The sequence below is a fragment of the Myotis nattereri genome (genome assembly GCF_964212035.1).
Source record: "Myotis nattereri genome assembly, chromosome: 19".
NCBI lineage: Eukaryota > Metazoa > Chordata > Mammalia > Chiroptera > Vespertilionidae > Myotis > Myotis nattereri.
In genome coordinates, this window is record NC_138095.1 from 18,562,095 (window position 1) to 18,583,692 (window position 21,598).

The window sequence follows — 21,598 nt, forward strand, 5'->3', positions numbered from 1 at the left end:
GTGGTTAGGCTCATCCCCTTTTAAGTCCTTGAAGGCAGCACCCAACTGCTGGCTCTCATGTCTTGAGTCCAAGGCCTCTTCTTCACTCTGTGAAGAAGTAATTTTTGAAATTACTTGCTGTGGAGGCCACGCTCAGGACCACTTTTTCCACAAGCTGCATGGACGGCTCTGCCCTCAGGGATCTCTCTCTCCCTCCTCTTTGCAGCATTTTCTTCATCCTCTCCTTCCAGGTTGACCCATGAGTCTTCCCTCACAGCTTCCTGTGTTTGGGCCTATTCTGTTGTAGACGGAGCTCTAGACGTATTCTGTGGGAGACAGTGTCCTGCCTTAAAAAGTCCTGGGGGCAGGGCTAGACTTGTGGGAAATATGTGGTTATCACCTGTTGAGGTTCTGTTTTCTTTCAAAAGTTGGCATTGTTAGTGTGGCACACTCTTGATTGCCTCCCCAAGGCGCATTCCATTCTTCTGTCTTGGTCATAGGATCTAGTGTTATTTCAGTGCTCTGCTCAGCTAAAATGCTACCTTGCCCAGTCCACTACCAAGCTGAGGGTTAGCAATGAAAGACAAGCAAATATTGTTGGGCCAGACTTCTGGGCACATTTCTTTAGAGCAGCGGTTCTCAACCTGTGGGTCGCGACCCCTTTGGCGGTCGAACGACCCTTTCACAGGGGTCGCCTAAGACCATCCTGCATATCAGATATTTACATGACGATTCATAACAGTAGCAACATGACAGTTAGGAAGTAGCAACGAAAATAATTTTATGGTTGGGGTCACAACATGAGGAACTGCATTTAAAGGGCCAGAAGGTTGAGAACCACTGCTTTAGAGGAAGACAGGGATAGTTGTTTTACAAGTATTTATCCCAGTTTATGACTTGACTCTTTATTTTCTTAATCTTATCTTCCAAAGGGTAAAATTTTTAGTTTTGATCAAGTCCACTTTGTCACTTTTTTATTTTATACTGAATGCATTTTGTGTCATATCCAAGAAGTCTTTGCTTAAACCGTGGTCACAAAGATTTTCTCCTAGTTTCACACTTACTTTTAGGCCTATGATTCATTTTGAGTTAATGTTTATACTGTATAAGGTATCAGGTAAGGGTCAAGGTTAATGTTTTCTTTTCTTCTGAATAAAGATGTTCAATATTCCCAGCACCATGTATTGAAATAACTCGTATTTTAACCTAACATCAGAGACCTCTATGGGTGGGCTTTAGGTGGGGGCGGTCCTAAGACTACTTGTAATTGTACATAACGTTTTGTGAGTATGTGTACATATGACTTAGGAATGAAAGAGTGGAAGCAGAGATGATCTCCAGGTTTCATCAGATTGTGAAAGGGTCCTCTGAGCCCCAAAAGGGGTTACCACTCTAATGTAACTTAACCTTCTTCTTCACCTCACTAAACAAAGGCAGCCATGAAACAAAAGAAAGAGATGTCAAAGACTGCGTGTGAGCTGCCTTGGAGTTCTTGGGAAGAAAATGATATGATCTGTTGGGAGTACGCCTGTACAAACATACACAAATTATTCTTAATAACAGTATTAAAGCTGAGGCTGTAAAACCTTGCTAAATCTGATTCTGGGCATCTTTAACATCCTACATAATTCAAAGCAACTGTGTGGTTGTTTCAAAGTTTAGTTGACAATGAAACTTTAATTAAGGAGATGTTTTTTAATGTGACGAAAATTAGTATTTGACATTCAGACTTTTGTAATCCCCAAATGTCAACTAGCGCTAAGCATCGGCGATCATCCCTCATCCCACTGGAATGGTCACGAGGCTCTGAAAGCAGTGAGCTGCTTGACTTCCAGAGCTGCAAGATGTCTACTCACCCAAGGGGATGAGGAGATGAAATGTCTCCATGATAGGAGAGAGAGCTCGACTCCCTTTGGTCTTCACTCAATATGGCAGCTTCTTGCACCACATTTTCCAAATGTTTAGTTAGGCCACCCATACGCTGACCTTTCCATGTCTCCGCTTCCTAAAGAGCACTCCACTCTGACTCAGACCAAGTCTGCAGGGCTTCCTTGGTCCAGGGAGGTCACAGGCCCAGAGAGCTGGGAGGAATCTTGTACATGATCTGCTCTGACTCCTTTCATTGCAGTGGAGACGATCAAATCCCGGATAAGTGAACTTGCCCAAGGTCACACAATTAGAGGTAGAACTGCAACTGGAAGCGGGGTATCCTGCCTGCCAAGCCAGCATTCTTTCCATTACTTACAGAATAGAAAATGGAAAAGCAAACAGACCAAGGAGTCAGCCAGACTTGGGTTTGGATTCTGACGTGTGGCTTATAACCTGTTGTAACTTTGGGAAAGTCAGTTAACCTTCCTAAGCTTCAGTGTCCTCATTGAGAAATAGAGATAAGTCTTCAGTAAATATTGATCAAGTTCCTTTCCTAGACTGGCACATGCTGGGTTTGGTCCTGGGTACATAGTAGGGAATGATACAGGCCAAGTCCCTTAGCCCAAGACCTAAAGCTTATATCCCAGGGTATATAAAGGATAATACAAGTGCCTCTCTGAGAAGGTTATTGCAAGCATTAAATAAGGTAATAAATTTGAATCTCTTAGCACAGTGCTTGACAGAATAGACTTTTAATAAATGGTAACCACAGTTATAATCATCACTATATATTATCCACATATACAGTCACAGTCTCCCCCAAAGAAGGCCAACTCCTGGGGTGGCAGGGCCCGGTCTTAGATTCATTTTTAGTAACACAGTATCAAGGGTCCTCTAGGCATCTCACAACAGATTTGAGAGACCAGAGGACTGTCCTAACCTAAGTCCTCACTTCGGAATGTCTCTGATGACCTATTGATTAATTCAGATGCTACCCTTAGTTTCTCAGCTGGGACCTCTCCTGAAAACCTCTGCCAGCCCCCTGTGCCTCACAGCTGGTAAGTTTCTAGTGGCCCACTTAGCTCCATGGTGCTCCTCTGGCTTCTGGGTTGCGGTCACCAGGCCCTGCTTGAGTTCTGGCTCTGGTATACCATTTGGCTCCCTGATCCCTCATGTGGGACTGGTTTGCTCTCTCCTGCCCAGCCCCGATGTCCTCCCTAGCTCCTCTCAAGCTGTCGTTGACACAGTTTCTGCCAACATTCTAGCATAAGCTCTTAGAACATGAAGTTTACTCCCTGTCTCAGACTTATCCCCTCTCCAGGCCTGTTCTAAAGTAATTGGACTTATGGGTGGGGAGAAAAAGCTCTTGGCTTTAAAAGCTTGTAAATTCTCTAATCTATCCACCCTCCTTTCACATACAGGGCAGGGAGAGGCATGACTTGGGTTGGAGGGTATAGAGACAGCTATTTGGAAAGGAGAAAATATGGGAATTAGAATGACCCATTTATTCATAGCAAAGTGCTGCTGGAATCACATCTCTCCTTCCATTGTCAAATCTCAATGGTTTTCTTGTGAAATTTTCCTGATATATTGGAGTCTATAATCTCAGTTCAATCTCTAGGCTTTGCAAATCAGAAGAGATTAGGGTTGAAAAATGAGCAAGTTTAAAAGAGTATATTTATGTATAACAAGCCAATTTTTAAAAAGTCCATGTCTCTACATATTTCCTTTGGTGAAGATAATTGAAAATTAGGTAATAACAATATCCAAAAATTATGGAGTATTTGGAGATACTAAATAGTCTAGATACATTAACTTACTTAAGCCTTAAAATAACACTATGAAGTAGCACTACTAAAATTCACTTTAATATAGATGAAGAAATCGAGGCACCAAGATATGAAGTAATTGGTCCAAGGACATGCAGCTGAGATACAACCCCTGGCAATTTAGCTTCTTAGTTACCATGCAATGTCACCTATGATCCACTTATGACTCAGTAACTCACACAAGAGAAATGCCTTTTATCTTCTCCCAGGAAAGAACAATAGTTTAACATGAGTGCACATTCCACACACATTTTGTTGTCAGAAACTGTTACTAGGGCAGCAGAATGGGAGGAGCAGCGATATGTGCCAGGCTGCGATTTTCCTCCCTGCTGCGTTAAGGCCATAAGGGCAGCTCCTTCCTCTTCTCCTTTGGCCTGCAACCTTCCATCTCTCCTCAGTGGCAGCCTCGGGTCTATCTAGTGCAGCGGTTCTCAACCTGTGGGTCGCGACCCCTTTGGCGATCGAACGACCCTTTCACAGGGGTCGCCTAAGACCATCCTGCATATCAGATATTTACATTACAATTCATAACAGTAGCAACATTACAGTTATGAAGTAGCAAGGAAAATAATTTTATGTTTGGGTCACAACATGAGGAACTGTATTTAAAGGGCCAGAAGGTTGAGAACCACTCATCTAGTGGGAAGGCCTCTTTCTTGTCTAGACTGTCTGTGTTCAAAAAGAGCTTGTTCAAAAATTTCAGATTTGGAAATCAAATTGTACTTAAATGAGAAATCATTATTCCGACTGGTAAACTGGGTGTCAGGAGATGGGCATGTGTTGTTCAGTCCCTTTTTCTCTCCATGCTCTTTGCATCTGCCGAAGCACTGCCATTATACTTCACTTTGGCAGCAGAGATTTTAGAGCAGGGGTGGGCAAACTTTTTGACTTAAGGGCCACAGTGGGTTCTTAAACTGGACCGGAGGGCCGGAACAAAAGCATGGATGGAGTGTTTGTGTGAACTAATATAAATTCAAAGTAAACATCATTACATAAAAGGGTATGGTCTTTTTTTTTTTTTTAGTTTTACCGACCCGCGGGCCGTAGTTTGCCCACGGCTGTTTTAGAGGGTAGGCAATTTTCGGAGTGCCTATTTCGTAACAGCATTTTCACATCTACTCTTTCAGTTATTTTTCTGATCACCTTTTTGAGGAAGCTGGGAGGCAGAAAGGGTGATGTTAAAGAAATTGTACAGTATCATGTAGCAGGAGGTAAGATTTGAACTCAAGTATTGACAACAGGGTACATTTTCTTTCTATTATAGGATGCTAAGAACACAGAATTTCATTAAGTATGAATATGTTATATTCACTGTTTTAAAGTGGAACTGCAAAGACAAATATACACCCATCATAAAGAGATTAACTATCAATTATGCTCAAAGAGCTAAAGAGTTAAAACATAGACCAAAAAATTAATGGAAATCAGAAAGCAATGTAAAAACAAATTCAGAATATATAAAAGAAGAGATAGAAAGACTATTTGAAGAAATAATGGCTGAAATTTTCTTGACTTTGATAAAACACACAAATCTACAAATCCAAGAAGCTCAATAATCTCAACGTAGAATAAACCCAGAGATACACACATAATAATCTAATTGTTGAAATTGCAAGACAAAGACAGAATCTTGAAAGCAGCAAAAAATAAACAACTCATCATATACAAGATACTCTTAATAAGATTATTACCCAACTAGAGGCCCAGTGCACAAAATTTGTTCGGGGGTGGGGGGTGGGGGTTGGGGGGCAGGGGAAGATCCCTCAGCCTGGCCTGCACCCTCTCCAATCCAGGACTCCTACACCTTTTTCTTATCTAGCTAACCTCTTCACATTTAAAAAAAAAAATTAACTGAAATACCACCTACTCTAGGAAATCCTCTTTGAACAAATCTTTTTACAATCTGTATTAAGTACTTTCATAGTATACCATTTCTTTTTAGCAGCAACTTAGAGTGGATGCAATCTACTTCTCATTCTTGCCTCTGAATTCTTTCTTGTTGCTCTTGTAATAGTGAAGCTTATCCAATTTACATTTGCCCTTCAAGGGCTTATATTTGGTTCAGTTTCTAGTTGGCTCCCTGCTTTTTATTTTAAGCAATAAATCTGGGTTGTGATAGTAAACCTCACTTGTAATCAAGCCTGTAGGTCTCCCTATCTGAATATTTCTATAATACCTATCACTTTAGCATACCAGAGACTGTGTTCATTTATAGAAAACAGCAATAAATGTCACCTGATCATTTGATCTTCTAGTAATATTTTATAGCAAGATGTATTATTCTAGTAATTTAACTATTACAAAACTGAGGCGTACAGAAATAAATCACATTGAACAATAAAGAATGTCTCAAATATCAAAGCACCGTACACTTAGGGCCTCCTTTTCTCTGTGCCTCAAATATCATAGCATAGTACACCGTTCACATGGAACTCAGCTTCCTTTAAAATAGGAAGAGATGCCATACTCATGAAACAGCTACTTCCACGCATATTTATTTATTTATTTAATTCACAGCACATACTCTTTGTACTAATTGTTGGAAAATTACCCTAGCAATGGCCTCTATTCCTCTCTGTATCGTTGCCCTACATTCTGATGTCATTACAGCGCTTTTATCATCCACTCGCTCTAATAAGATTGTGAATTATTTAAGGCAGAGATCAATGACTTGAGCTTGTGCTTCTCTGGCATGGTGCCTAGATAAATACTCAAATGCCATCCAGTCCAAATGACTGTGATGAGAGAGTCCCACCGTTGCTGGACACCTCTGATTTTTATTTAAGGGGCCTCACCTGTTCTGCGCCTTTACTGAGGGGTGAGTAGGGGCTGAGGGAACTTGGGGAAATCCAGACAGAATTCTCCTCCTGCCAGATTTTGCTAAGCTGGCACCCAAGACCAAGGGGGGCTTTTTCGCCAGGGACCTCCAGGTATTTGTCCAATTATAACCCGGACACACAGCAATAACAAAGGCACTGGTCTCCTGCGGCTAATGCGTGGGGCTCACACCCCAGCCTGCCCGAACTCACCCCGCGGTCAGGGCCAGGGCCGGGCGATGGGTGGACCTGGGCTGGTGCTCCTGACTGGCGAGAGGGAGACTTCCCGTGACCCGGGAAACTACTATCCACCGAAAAATCAGAGACGCACAGAGGATGATTCAAAACCACGAAAGACAACGCTGGCGATTCCTTCAATCTCTGGGGTAAAAACAAACCCAAACCAAACCCTGAACTTGTACACACGCGCCGGAAAAACGTTGCTCGAGGGAAAAGCCATTCAGACCCAGGCCGAGGGCTGCGGGTGGAGGCCCGGACCCCGCACCGCGTGCGAAGGCGGCGGGACTGTGCGCCAGGCCGAGGCTGAGCGAACCGAGGGGGCTGCAGGGTGTGGGGGCCGCACACAGAGGCTGCGGGGCCGCGCTGTCCCCGCGCCCACAACCCGAGCGGAGCCCTTTCTTCCTAGCAGCGAACATGGCGGAGCGCTCAGAGCGCCGGGGCGCACGCTGGGGCCCGAGTCAAGCGCGCTTGCCCGCCCTCTCCTCCCGCCGACCACCTCCGGCGCCATGGCCTCCAGGCCGCCACCAGCCGCCCGCCCGCCCGCCCCCTGCTCCTCGCCGGCAGGGCGGCCCCTCACTTACCGGCAGCCGGAGCGCTTCCGGGCTCCAGCAGGTCCCGGAACAGGGCCATGGCGGAGGGTGGTCTGCGGAGGCTTCTTCGCCCCGGACCTCGGGCGGCTTCTCCTGGGCCTGCGGCAGCCGCAGGCACCCAGGCAGGCTTTGTCAGGAAGGACTTCCGGAAGGTCGTCAGGAAGACGTCTGGTCTAATTAGCATAGATATCTCATCCAAAAATTTGGAGACCAGAAGGATAGTATTTAAAGTGCTTTCATCATTTCTATTCAACATGGTATTGGAAGTTATAACTAGCAATTAGGCAAGAAAAAGAAACAAAAAGCATCCACATTGGAAATAAATAAATAAAAGTATTTATGTTTGCTAATGATATAATTTTGTAAATAAAAATTCTACATATTAAAAAAATGGTTAGAGATAATAAATCCAACAAACAGTAAAATACAAAATCAACATAAAAAGAGCAGCTGTCTTCTATACAACAGCAATGAACAATCGGAAAAGGAGATTAAGAAAATAGCACCAAAAGTATATAAAATATTTAGGAATTAAAAATAATTAAGTAGGCAAAAGACCCCCAAACATGGAAACTACAAGACATTGCTGAAAGAACTGACAGAAGACATGAATAAGTGGAGAGACAACTGTGATCTTGGATTGCAGCATTTAATATTGTTCAGATGATAATACCATTCAAAGCAATCTACAGATTTATTGCAAACCCATTAAAATCCCAAAAACATGTTTTGCAGATGTAGAAAAACCCATCTTAAAATTCATATGGACTCTCAACAAATCCTGGGTAGCCAAAACTATCTTGAAAAAGAACAAATTTGAATAAATTGTATTTCCTGATTTTGAAACTTACTACTGAGCTACAGCAAACAAAACAGTGTGATACTGGCATAAGGACAGACTAATAGATTAATGGAATAGAATAGAGAGTACCTAAAGAAACCTCCATGTATATACGGTCAGTTGATTTTTGAAAAGGATGCTAAGAACACTGAATGGCAAAGGACAGTCTTTTCAACAACTGGTACTGGGAAAACTGAATATCTACATGCAAAATAATAAATGTGGATCCATACCTAATACCAAATACAAATAAGGAATGTAATTCTGTTGTACAGTACAAGTGGCTGAACCTTGAAAACATGCTAAGTGAAAAATATCGTGTGATTCTACTTGTTTGAGCATCTGGAACAGGCAGATTTATGGAGACAGAAAGTAGAGAGGTAGCAGTTATGTTTTGGATGATGAAAATATTCTGAAAATGGAAAGTGATGATGATTATACAATGTGGTGAATGTATTGAATGCCACTGAATTGTACAGTTAAAGATCGTTAAAATGTAAATTCTGTCATGTTTACTTTACCACAATAAAGGAATCTCAAAAAAAGAAATGCTACCACTTAAAAGACAGACAGCTACAATGTTATATTAGGAGACACATTTTAATTTGCATTTTCCAAGAAACAATGGTCGCATTAAATCATCCATATTCTTTTCCTTTATGATAAATGGCATCCAAGTTCTTTGCAAGACGGCCAGCTGATTGTGTGGTCCATATGTGAGACAGCTCTGTCATCCTCTCCACCCCTCGCTTGTCGTTTATATGTCTGATATATTAATGTTCACTTTGTTATTGAGATATAATTGACATATAACATTATAATTAGTTTCAGGTGTACAACATGATGATTCAATACATGTAGATGTTGCAAAATGATCACACATCTAGTTAACGACCATCACTACACATGGCTACAATTTTTTCCCTTGTGATGCACGCTCTTAAGATTTACTGTTTTAGCAACTTTCAGTACGTACAGAGTACACTATTATTAATTATAGTCACTTTAAAGCGTATGTGTATATTTAGATTTTGGAAATTGGATGTGAACAAATAGTGCATATATTTATTGTGATAGAAATTCTTTCACTTTTCTCTCTGAAAAACTTAAACTGATGATTTATTTTATAACTAATGGTATATGCGAGCTGGGAACATATGGGAGTAACCCTAACATTTTAATGGTGTGTGAAGATCATAAAAGAGAAATCAGTCAGGAGGGAGTTAGGCAAGAAAACTTAAGTAAGGGAGACTTTTTGGTATTAACTCCTGGGGCTGGCTAGAAAGGGGCAGCACAAATTAGAAGGAAAGAAGAGGGTTTACATTTTAAAGAGAATAGACTAAGTAGAAATAAATATGTCAGTCACCATTCTAAGATCTTAAGACATGTTCACCCATATCCCTCATGACAATGGATAATATCATTAACCACACATCACCAGTGAGGAAGTTCAGGCGCAGAATAAGTAATACCTGCAAGGTGACACAGCTAGTAAGTGGCAGAGCTGTGATTCGAGCCCAGGTAGCCTGTCTAGATCCCGCCTTCTAAGCACTACTAACTCTGCCTGCTCCTGTTGCTGGTAGGAGAAGTGTCCTTTTAAAGAAAGGAAAAGGAAATAAATATTTGCTGAACACCTAAAACCATCAGCAAATAAATTTATAATAGTTGATCACCATTATATGGTTGAATATTAGCCAAAGAGTAAATGGGAAAGGAATTTCCTGTTACCATGCGTAGGCTAATTCTTACAAGTACATTTTGATTACTGTATGGTACAAGCACTGTCGAACTTCAGATCTATAATAGGTGAAGGTGCCACCCTGTGTGTGGGGAAGGGTCTTCCCAGATAGAGGGAATCCCAGTGTGTTTTGGGTGTGGGAATTGAGAACGTCTTGTTAGGCAATGGTTATGAGGCGGTTATAAGTTAATTATTAGGTGTTTGCTTTTATGACTTCCATTTACAATTAAGAAAATGAAGGTTTAGAAACATTGAGTAACTCTCCCATAGCTGGAACCCCAAGGCAGGTCTGTCTGACTTGTGCTCTGAACTGAAGAGTTAGGGAAGTCTGTGTCCTCAGCCAGACACATTTCTGGAGCTTTTCTCTAAATCGTTTGGCAGGTTTTGTGTTGTGTTTTAGTGAGGGAGGCGTTCTCTTGTTCTTTTATGTGCCGATTAATGCTTTAGAGTCATTCCAAAGGGAAGCCTCCGGGGACGTAGCACTTCCTGTGTTACCCACAGCTTGATATATCTTTTATGTATTCATATAATTGGTGATAAAAATGTTGAAGAAGAGATGGCCAGAACTGGGCAGCATTTCAAAATAATCTCAAAAGGCTGGAGTTATGGCCAAAATCAATACGATGAAATTCAACTAGGTAAAATGTCAAATCCCCACTTGCAGTTAAAAAAAAAAAGAAAAGAAATTATAAAAGTACCAGGTGGTAAAGAGCTGGTTTGAGAAAATGCTTGCAATTTGGTTGATTACACTTAAAATAAGACCACATTCTGAAATGATGGGTAAAATAGAGGTAGGTTCTTAGGTTACATTTAAAGCAGGCTTGGTGCTCATGAGCAGGGGAAATGGTACCCATTGTCCATGGTTCTGGTCATACCCCACCTAAAAAGTCATTTAGAACCATTTAGGGACATTGACAACCAGAGGACTGTGGTCAAAGGGAGCAGGATGGTAAATGTTGAAAAAACCATGACAAATAAGGAATTATCAGGAAACTTGAAGTAGAGAAGGGCTGGGTTTGAGAAGCCTTTGACAGGGCTCACTGGAAATTCTGAATTTCTCTCATGCCAGTAGGCTTAGGTGCTGGGGGCCAGCCCCAGCGGGTCCAGGGGTTCCCAAAGGTGTGGACAGAGTCGGCGAAGAATGTTGAGGAGAATCCTGGAGTAAAGAAGGGGAAAATTCAAGAACCAAGAAATTTGTTTTGCAAGAATCATTGTATAAATGATTTCAATGGGATGATAACATCATATAAGTTTTATTTAGAAATTCAGGGATGCCTTTCATTCTATATTTCTTATATTAACCCCCAACTAAAATCAAATGCAGGAAAATAGGATAGATGTTTGAATATATTTTAAGAAATAAGCTGTTTTGTATAGAATATATGCAAACTAGAAATCAAAGGAAAGTAAAAAAAAAATAACTATTTCAGCTGGGAAAGTCTCAGTGAGCTTGGGTTGAGGCATGATGGAGAATATTCTCACATGTACTGGTAAGAGGTCCCTGTCTTCTATGATTATTAAATTGACTTTTATATTTAGGGGATTTACATGGAAAGGTCAGATTCATCAGGGGGCTGAATTACTCTCCCTATCAGAGTTGCGACATGGTCCTCAACTTCCTAAAACTTACTTGCACCCATACTTGTCTTCACTTCCTTTCTTTAAGTCCTGGAGGACAAGGAAGTGACTTATTTTTATTTATTTTTTCTTTTTAAATTTTAAAAAAGTATTTTTGTTGACTTCAGAGAGGAAGGGAGAGGGAGCGAGAGATAGAAACATCAATGATGACAGAGAATCATTGATTGGCTGCCTGCTGCATGTACCACACGGGGGATCGAGCCCACAATCCAAGCAAGTGCCCTGACTGGGAATCTAACCGTGACTTCCAGGTTCATAGGTCTACGCTCAACCACTGTGCCATGATGGCTGGGCAAGGAAGTGATTTTTAAACCTTTTTGTGTTCTTGGCACAACTGCCAATTAGGAGACTAAAAAAAAATTATAATGCCAGCAAACGACTGTAGGGGAATGACTGCAGCAGGCAAACAAAGCTTCGTGCCCATAAAGGAATCCCCAACTCTCATGCTATTCGTTGTCTTCCTGTAGCACCAAGTTACTGTTTGAATGTTTACTGCCCTGGCTGAACTCTCTTATGCAGTCTTGACAAGCTCCAGGATGTTCCAGGACATGATCCTTCTTGTGCACTGGCTTGACACTATGCTCTGTCTCCCACTTCCTATTTACAGGAAGCTGTACAGAGCTCTCAGTGTACAAATGTCACCTTTCCAAACCTTTCCACTCCACACTATGCCGGGCAGACACTAGCAATTATAATACATGTAATCAATTGTAATACAACTAAATCTTGCACACTGATCACAGTGTGGTGGCACACTGGCATAGGGCACAGAGATGAAGCCTTGCCCCTTTGGCACAGGCTCACCCCTGGGTTATCACCTTTCCCCCTTTCCTCCTGACACCTTTGGGACTTTGTTCTCAATCATTTTTTCTCACCGTCCTTTCCTTTCAACCTCTCTCTCAACCCAATTTGACTTGAGACTCACCCCTACTTTCTCTTTTCTCTCCCAGCCCCACCTTCCAGCACATATATCTTCCCCTTTAACTAACTTTTTGGAAAAGTGCTCTACATTCACACTCTCATTCTGCAGAATCCATTCATTCTTTACAACCCTGTTGGAGCATCATTGGTTCTCATGCTTGACCAGCTTCCCTTCTTCTTATAACACATTTTGTGAGTGATTTTATCTACCTCCCAGGTTTTAATAATCATTCATATGTGGATGACTCTCAAGTCTAAATTTCCAGCCCAGACTTCTCTTATAAGCTTCAAATTCAATGTCTGAAATGGGTCTCCTCCTCCTTTCCTAAAACATACCTGGAGCCATGACTGGTTTGGCTCAGTGGCTAGAGCATCAGCCTGTGGACTGAAGGGTCCTGGCTTCAATTCCAGTCAAGAGCACATGCCTGGATTGTGGGCTCGATCCCCAGTGGGAGGTGTGCGGGAGGCAGCCTATCAATGATTCTCTCTCATCATTGATATTTCTATCTCTCTCTTTCTTCCCCTTCCTCTCTGAGATCAATAAAAAAATATTTAAACAAATAAAAAATAATAAAACATACCTGGCATTCCTCTGTCTCATTTGGTGGCAGAACCATAGAGTCACCCAAGACAGAAATCTGATGTTATCTTTGACTCCTTCTGGCTCCAGTTCAGTTAACCAGTCCTTTCAGTTTTTCTTTTCTCAGTAGTTCCTGAACAACTATTTCCAGTTCATCCCTACAGCCAGCCATCGCTTTACTTCAGAGCCTCGTTTCTTTTTCCCAGATGACATAGCCTCAAAACTGACCCTGCTCTTTCCAGACCTCTCCCTCTTCAGTTCATCCTCCTCAGAGCCATCAGAATAATCCCTTTAAACCAAATCATGCACAAAAGCACCGTCCAGTGACTTCCCCTTTGACTACAGGCTCCGAACTGGCCTGAGTATTTCTCCATTATCTGCCTCTCCAGTCCCATTTTTCACCACTTCTAGCTGAACTCCTTACCTTCCAGCAAAGGCCACACATGTTGTCCCTTCACTCTGCCCCTGGATCCCTCGCCCTCTATTTTCTCTCATTTCCGAGTTTGCTTGTTCCTCCTCCAGAATCCCTTCCCTACTGGATACCACCAATGCGATTCCTGCCTCCCTGTCCCACCTCTGCTCACCTGTGTTCAGTGAAGCAGGTATTCATTCCTAAGTGCTCCATGAATATCACTGCTAGACAAATAGATGTCACCCATCACACTGACTTTGCAAAGTTATTTTTGCTATAGCATCGACTATTTTTAAGATGACTAAGTACCATAATATGTTCAATTCAGAAGACTTGGGAGGAAACATCATTTACCATCCCACTAGTCCTAGAAATTCCATTATCAACATATTGGTCATGGAAATACTATTCCCATCCCATTTCTATGTGCATATATACATACAGATTTTTATATAATAGTTGCATCACATATCACTCTTTCAAAATATGTTGAGCATTTTAACATGTGCCAGACATAGGGCCCCCTCTCAGTCATCTAGACTGTAGTAGACAGTTAGCTATTAATCAGTCACACAAATAAATCGTCTAGTCACCTGTAGTGATATTCTACTAGGAATGTGTGAAGATGAAATATACATAAAATGGACACTTATGATAGAGATAACAATGCAATACACATTAAAGTCACCACAGAAATGGTTATCACATACTGACTATAAAAAGTATTATTCTAGTCATTTTTTTTTAACTCATAGAATTTTTAGATAATATGTCTGTCTCCAAGAAACTTGAGTTTAACTGGAGAGAAAAAATAGACACATAAAAAGCTAGTTCTATAAACTAGCATATGGGAGAGGCAGCTTGAGATAGCATTTCTAGTATGGGCATGCCTGATTTCAAAACTTTTACTAGTCTTGTGAACTGAGCTAACTACTTGATCCACATTTTCCTTATTTTTGAAATGGGAATACTACCATTACCTCATATATCTATTAAATATTAAATGAAAACAAAAAACGTGTAAAACATCTAGGTTGGTATTAGGCATATATTAAGACTGCTGTGGCTGTTGAACGTAAATATAATAAACAAGAAATAACTGTATAGTTTGCTAGAGCTGCTGTAACAAAGTACTACAAATTGAATTGCTTAAACAACAGAAATTTATTCTCTCATAGTTCTGGAGTCCCGAAGTCCAAGATCAAGGTGTTGCAAGGTTCCTTCTAAGGCAGCGGTTATCAACCTGTGGGTCGTGACCCCTTTGGTGGTCGAACGGCTCTTTCACAGGGTTCACCTAAGACCATCCTGCATGTCAGATATTTACATTACAAGTCATAACAGTAGCAACATTACAGTTATGAAGTTGCAATGAAAATAATTTTATGATTGGGTCACAACATGAGGAACTGTATTTAAAGGGCCAGAAGGTTGAGAACCACTGTTCTGAGGACTGTGAGAAAAAATACATTCCATCCTTCTCTCCCAGTTTCTGGTGGTTTTCCAGCAATGTTTGCTGTTCTTTGGCTTGCAGACACATCACCCTGATCTCTACCTTCATGTTGACGTGGCGTTCTCCCTGGATGCATGTCTGTGTGTCTCTTTTTATAAGGACGTCAATCATATTGGATTAGGGGCCCACCCTACTCCAGTCTTCCTCTTAACTAGTTACATCTGAGATGACCCTATTTCCAAATAAGATCACATTCTGAGGTACTGGGGGTTGGGACATGAACTTGGCAGGCTTGGGGGAGGCAGTATAATCTAAGCCAGGGGTGGGCAAACTTTTTGACTCGAGGGCCACAATGGGTTCTTAAACTGAACCGGAGGGCCGGAACAAAAGCATGGATGGAGTGTTTGTGTGAACTAATATAAATTCAAAGTAAACATCATTACATAAAAGGGTACGGTCTTTTTTTTTTTTTTTTAGTTTTATTCATTTCAAACGGGCCGGATCCGGCCCTCGGGCCGTAGTTTGCCCATGGCTGATCTAAGCCATAACAGTGATAAAGGAAAAAAAAAAATCTAGCAAAGATAGAGGAGATGGAGCTAGATCTCTAGTATCCAGGGTGATCAGTAACATTTTCTTAGATCACATGGGACTTGACCCAGGACTTGGTAGTTGACAGAAACTTGGTGGTGGGAGGCTCCAGGGGGCATTACAGTAGGGGAAAATGTGATAAGAAAGACAGAAGCAGCAATGTGCAGGTATGTTGAAGGAAATCAGACAGGCTGGACTGGAGACTATGGGCCAGGGAGGATTTTGGAGGCCCTTCATACTCTTGGCAGAAAGAAGCCATTGAAAGATTATGACACATACCACAGAGACAAATTAGCAGTTCAAATAAGACCTGAAGTATGTAAATATTTGCTCCAGTTATTGAAAATGACACTAGACACCCATATTAGGGGTGCATTTACTATGAGTTACTGGGCAACAGTGAAATCAAATTAAGAGAACTTGTCCTCTTTCCACTCTGGTGCTCTTTGCATATATTTGACCCCTTGGCAGGTTGGACTTAGGGCAGTGGTCGGCAAACTCACTAGTCAACAGAGCCAAATATCAACAGTACAACGATTGAAATTTCTTTTGAGAGCCAAATTTTTTAAACTTAAACTATATAGGTAGGTGCATTGTTATTAACTTAATTAGGATACTCCTACGCTGGCCTTTGCTAAAAACGTCCTCAATCTGATTGAGGTACGTTCACTGAGGTCGACCCCTTCCAACTCTCCCATCCACACTCGTCTTGTATACTTGTTTTGTCTATCTCCTTTCGTTCATCCTCTCTATATGTCCAAACCATCTCAACATACCTTTCTCAATCTTCGACACTACATCTTCTTTCACTCCACAACATTCCCTAAAATGAACTTAATAAACTTTTAAAGTTTTAAGTCAACTTCGCACTGTACGTGCGTGCCCGCATGTGGTAATTTTGTGGAAGAGCCACACTCAAGGGGCCAAAGAGCCGCATGTGGTTTGTGAGCCGCGGTTTGCCGACCACTGACTTAGGGTATTATCTGTGATCAGATGAGAGCTTGTCTGCAGGCCAAGTGACCTGATGGCTGTGGGGCTCAGATCAAACTAATAGAATATGTAGTGTTCTCGGGGCTGAAGGGAGGATCAGTAACGGAGACCTGGCAGATTGTGTTAACCAGGAAATGCTGGTGAGCAACCAGGACCTCTAAGAGGAACAGGTGGCTGGAAGCTCAGGCTTTATAGGTTGCCACGGCTCACTGCCCAGGCTGTCCATCCTTGCTCCATTAGGATCTCAACACCTAGGTCACACCAGAACCAAAACCGCAGGGAAAAGTAAAAATGTACTCAACCAATCAATTGTTTGGTCTATAGGATGCCAACTAATTTCAAGGAAAACTGCTGTTTAATCTCAGTTGCTGGTTGCTGTGGCAGCAGATCGGCACAGTGCCAGTTTCTCACACATCTGACACGTCACTCAGTTTAACAGCAACATCTGGCACCACGCAATTCTTGTGGGTAAGCCCACAGTCACCACAGACTATATAGGCTCTGTAATTAAGTTGTCAACACTCCCCACCGGTGGCCAGGAATTTCCATTTGTCCTGAAGGGCTTAGCTCAGGGTGTGAGCCGTGGTATGGGAAGGTTTTCTTGCTTTGACTCCGGGAGCCAAGCCTGGCACCTCTGGTGGGTGAGTTTGCTGGGATCAAGTCCTTTTCTTCTGCATGTCTCTGGACTGTCAGTTCTGCAGAGTTCTGTTTAGAAGGGTCTCATTGCTGGTTCCCTAGAGCCCAGTACTACAGTTCTATTACAGAGAGACCCCAAATGCAAAGCAAATCAAGCTGATCAAACCCATTGACTGTGTAAGTACTTAGATTTTGTATGTTACTCACTGTATGTTAAAATGCACTGGGTTCTCTGCACCTGGCTCCGTTCTGTAAGGTCTTCCACTCCCTTGAGAATTGGATATCAATCCTATTTTCTTTCTACAGTGATCCTTGGCACTGATCACCCCCATATAGCATTGAGATAATACATGTAAAACACATTTCTTGCTTGGTACTTGATATATTGCAAGCTCTCAATACATGTCTATTGTATTTACAACAGCAGCTATTTACAATCACTCCCACAATGCGCCTGTTGTAGCAATCAATATAGACTCCTCCAGTCTAGCAATCACTTTTTTTTTGGGGGGGGGGGAGGGCTTCTTATGAACAGTCATACCCAAATGGTAACACTGATGGGAATTATCAGGGAAGGAAGAGGTGTTGGCTTCCCTGGTGTGGCTACAGTCATGGTATCAGCTTTAAGTGGTGATCCAGAAAGGGAGTGTGTGCCCTTCAGATTAAAAAAAAATCATCCTGGGAAAGAATAGAGAAGGATGGCTTCTTGGAAAAGTGGAGTTTTCGTAGAAATAATGACTCCAAATTGGCAGAGACTGAAGGGCACTTGTCGAAGGGTCAAGGTTGGATTTGGTTGTGGGAAAAATAGTTGCAAACCATGTATCTCATAAGGGGTTAATATCCAAAATATAGAGGTAACCCAGTGGCAAACAAACACATAAACCAATTTAAAAAATGGACAAAGGACCTGAATAGACATCTATGCAAAGAAGATATATGAATGCCCAACAGGTACATGAAAAGATGGATGCTCAACATCACTAATCATTAGGAAAATGCAAATCAAAACCACATTGAGATATCACCTTATGCCTTAAATTGGCCATCATAAGAAAGACAAGAGATAACGAATGCTGATGTGGAGAATAGTGAACTGTTATACACTGTTGGTGAGATTGTAAATTGGGGCAGCTGCTATGGAAAACAGTATAAAAATTCCTCAAAAATTGAAAGTATAACTACCATATGATCCAACATTTCCACTCCTGGAAATATATCCACAGAAAACAAAAACTCTATGGGGGTGATCGCCCCAGTGGGTCCCAGGTCTGGTTCCCTTCCCCCTGATCCGGGATCTGCACCAGCAGCTGAGAGAAAGGGATTCCACAGTCTACCTTCATGAGCTCCTGGGAGGCAGTGCAATCTCTCCCAGAGGTGGCGAAGCCTCCCAGGAACCCAGAGCTAGTTGCCTTCCAGAGAAAAGGAAGATAGATGCAGCTGGCCAATGAGCAATAGAAGCGGATCACCTGCTATGTCTCCTGTCAGGATACAAGGCACGGTGGGATTCTCACTGACCTGGGAAAGCAAGTGAGGTCAGTGAAGGCTCTGGTCCTCACCATCTTCAACCTCATTGTCATGGTGGCAGCTGCCTTCATCTGCACTTACCTCAGAAGCCAGTGTTTCTTCACAGAAATGGCCTCGCAGGTACTGGCTACATTGATGGTTGCCTTTGTGGTGAATCTGGTCGCCTTTGAGTGGGTCTGGCCGTGCTGTATGTCATGGTGTGGGTGAAGGAAGGCGAGCTCGGAGAGAGACAATTAGGGCTTCAGAGTCTGGAGAGTGCTTCCGGCTCCCAGCTGCCAACACTGACTCCCAGTCAAACCACCAGGCTCTTTGTACTCAGTTCTGGTTAGTCAGGGCCCAACCAAGGCTGCGGCTATTCCTGTGCAGAGCTCCATCCTCTGTCAGTTGCTGATAGAGGAGACTCAGAAAATAACAGGTCTGTCAGAACCTTCCCCTTGATTTCAGTGCCTTCTCTAGTCCAACTGGGCACTGCTGGTGCTGGGGTTTTCCATCAGGCGGAAATGAAATCCCGGCCTTCCGGGAAGTAGACCTACTGCCTGAATTTGACCAAGGGACCCACACGTCTTTGATGCAGGCCTGCAACTTAATTCTGAAGCCTCCACAAAAACAGAGGACATCCAATAAGAGAATGACGGGTTGGTTTAGGATGGTGGAACTGGAAGTAAGAATCTTAGTTTCTATCTTCGTCCTCTTCTTTCTGCTTGCCCTTTTCAGTTTGTCTATATGCGTCTGCCTGTCTCTATCACCCACCAGCCCTCAAACTTTCCATCTTCTTGTCACCCTTTGCTCTGCCTCCCAAAATGAAGCAATTCAAGTGGCAAAACAGTGGATCTACTTTTAATTGCAGAATCCCTTGCACGTGTTTGTGTTTGCGAGGAGAGTATGCCTACTGTGGATTGTCTCAACTAGTAAAGAGAGACGTTCTTTGTGGACAGGGGTTATTTCTGATTTAACTATATATGTATATGAATATGAATAAACACACACATGAATATGTATTTGAAAAAAGACTGCTGTCTAAGAAACATGCAAAACAGTTAAAACAGTTGATCCTGGTGGTCGTTGGGAGAGAATAGGGCAGGGTCTTGGGCAGGGAGAGGGGCCAACGCTGCTTTTTGAGCAAATCTGAGAGAGAAACAGCAGGAGAAGGGAGGTGGGGAATGGCTAGGGTCCTGCTGAAGCCAGGCCCAAGGTATTGTTGTCTGGGCTAGGGGAGGGGTAGTGGTGGGAAAGAGAGGCCTGGGAGATCTTTTTGGTCAGGCATGATCCCATCTCCTCGTCTTGGTCCGCAGTGGTTGTGCGAGTCCTCTGTTATGGGGAGGGTCGGCTCAGAACAAACCCACCTTCTCTGTTTGCAACTTTTCTGAGGGGGCCTTTTAAAATCTGAGTCAGGCCCAGCCCCGGTGGCTCAGCGGTTGAGTGTCGACCTATGGACCAGGAGGTCACGGTTCAATTCCCGGTCAGGGCACATGCCCGGGTTGTGGGCTTGATCCCTGGTGGGGAGGGTGCAGGAGGCAGCCAATCAGTGATTCTCTCTCATTATTGATGTTTCTATCTCTCTCTCCCACTCCCTTTCTCTCTGAAATCAATAAAAATATATTAAAATGTGAGTCAGATGTGAATGAGGGATAGACTGAGGATGTGTCTAGGGCTGTGGTAGGCAAACTGCGGTTCGCGAGCCACATGTGGCTCTTTGGCCCCTTGAGTGTGGCTCTTCCTAAGCCTTAGGAGTACCCTAATTAAGTCAATAACAATGTACCTACCTATATAGTTTAAGTTTAAAAAATTTGGCTCTCAAAAGAAATTTCAATCGTTGTACTGTTGATATTTGGCTCTGTTGACTAATGAGTTTGCTGACCACTGGAGACTCTAGGGGACTGCCTCCACATGATTGTTTTGCATAGTAGATGGGAGAGTTGGATTAGATAGTAGTACTGCTCTGATAATAATTTCTCAGTTTGTGCCATGTGCAGGCACTAGGGAGGCAAACATATCCGTGAATGACAGGCATCTGTTCTCCTGAGGCCACCTGCACTCAATTTGTGTCATCTCTATTTCAGTGAACTCCAGTGTGCCAAAGTGCCTAGCCAATTACCTGGCATTGAGTAGATGCTCCAAATGGCACCTACTGTTCTTACTGCTCCTATTGGCTCTAGGTCTCCCATCGGAGTCATCCCTCATCACTTTGTCACTGCTCATGTGTGCTGTTTACACACTCACCTTTTCCCCTCTTTCTGGTGGCTATAAAGCTAATCCCAGATCACCCACAGTCACTGCCACAGCGCAGGCATGAGCTCATCAGGCATGAAGCAGGACTGACATTGCCTAGCAACTGGGAAAATAGCTCTGGCAGGCCCCACAGGGTTAGAGAACCTCATCCCTCGGGCATGTGGGAATGGAAGAGCTTCAGCTGCAATAAAGATACAAACAAACTGAATTGGTCCCCAAACATCACGCTTCATGAGCCTGACACTCAGGGGAAGGATCTTATTTGCATCCTGCTTAACCACCCTCTTGAGCTCCAACATGTGCCTAAAAGGGTCAGATGGGAGGAATAAGCAATCAGCATTGGAGCATCTCAAAGCCCTCTCTCAGAAGATGCACACAAAGATTGACGCACATACGCACAGAAATGTACAAATTCACACGCACACGCACGCACACTTTGGGCTGGCTTCCTGTTCCGTCAGTCTGTGCTGAGTCAGGGGAGTTGTTTGCATGTCAGAGGCCATCAGCCATCCTGTGTGTCTGGATTGGAATGAGGACAAAAGGTGCTCAGGTCAGGGATGTTGAGCACCAGTGTGTGATGGATCCCGCTCCACTTCCGGTCCTTCTCCATTGCATAAACTGCACCAGGTGGGAAAGTCCAGCCCCCGGTGGACAATGTGCTGCTGTCAGCCACACACAGTGGGAAGGGCGTGGGTGTCGAGGAACAGTTTACATCTGCGGCAGTTGGC

The 21,598-nt window shown here is 42.9% G+C and overlaps 1 protein-coding gene and 1 pseudogene across 2 annotated transcripts in view; one reads left to right on the forward strand and one right to left on the reverse strand.

Moving 5' to 3' along the window:
* The window catches only part of SNX19 (sorting nexin 19), a gene marked incomplete at its 5' end in the record, with an annotated part of 400,377 nt that overhangs the window by 229,417 nt on the left and 149,362 nt on the right, over positions 1 to 21,598 (reverse strand). The gene's annotated exons all lie outside the window — the stretch shown is intronic.
* LOC308535028 (transmembrane protein 199-like) lies at positions 18,303 to 18,970 on the forward strand (annotated as a pseudogene). Its single transcript has one exon. The product of its transcript is annotated as a transmembrane protein 199-like (transcript).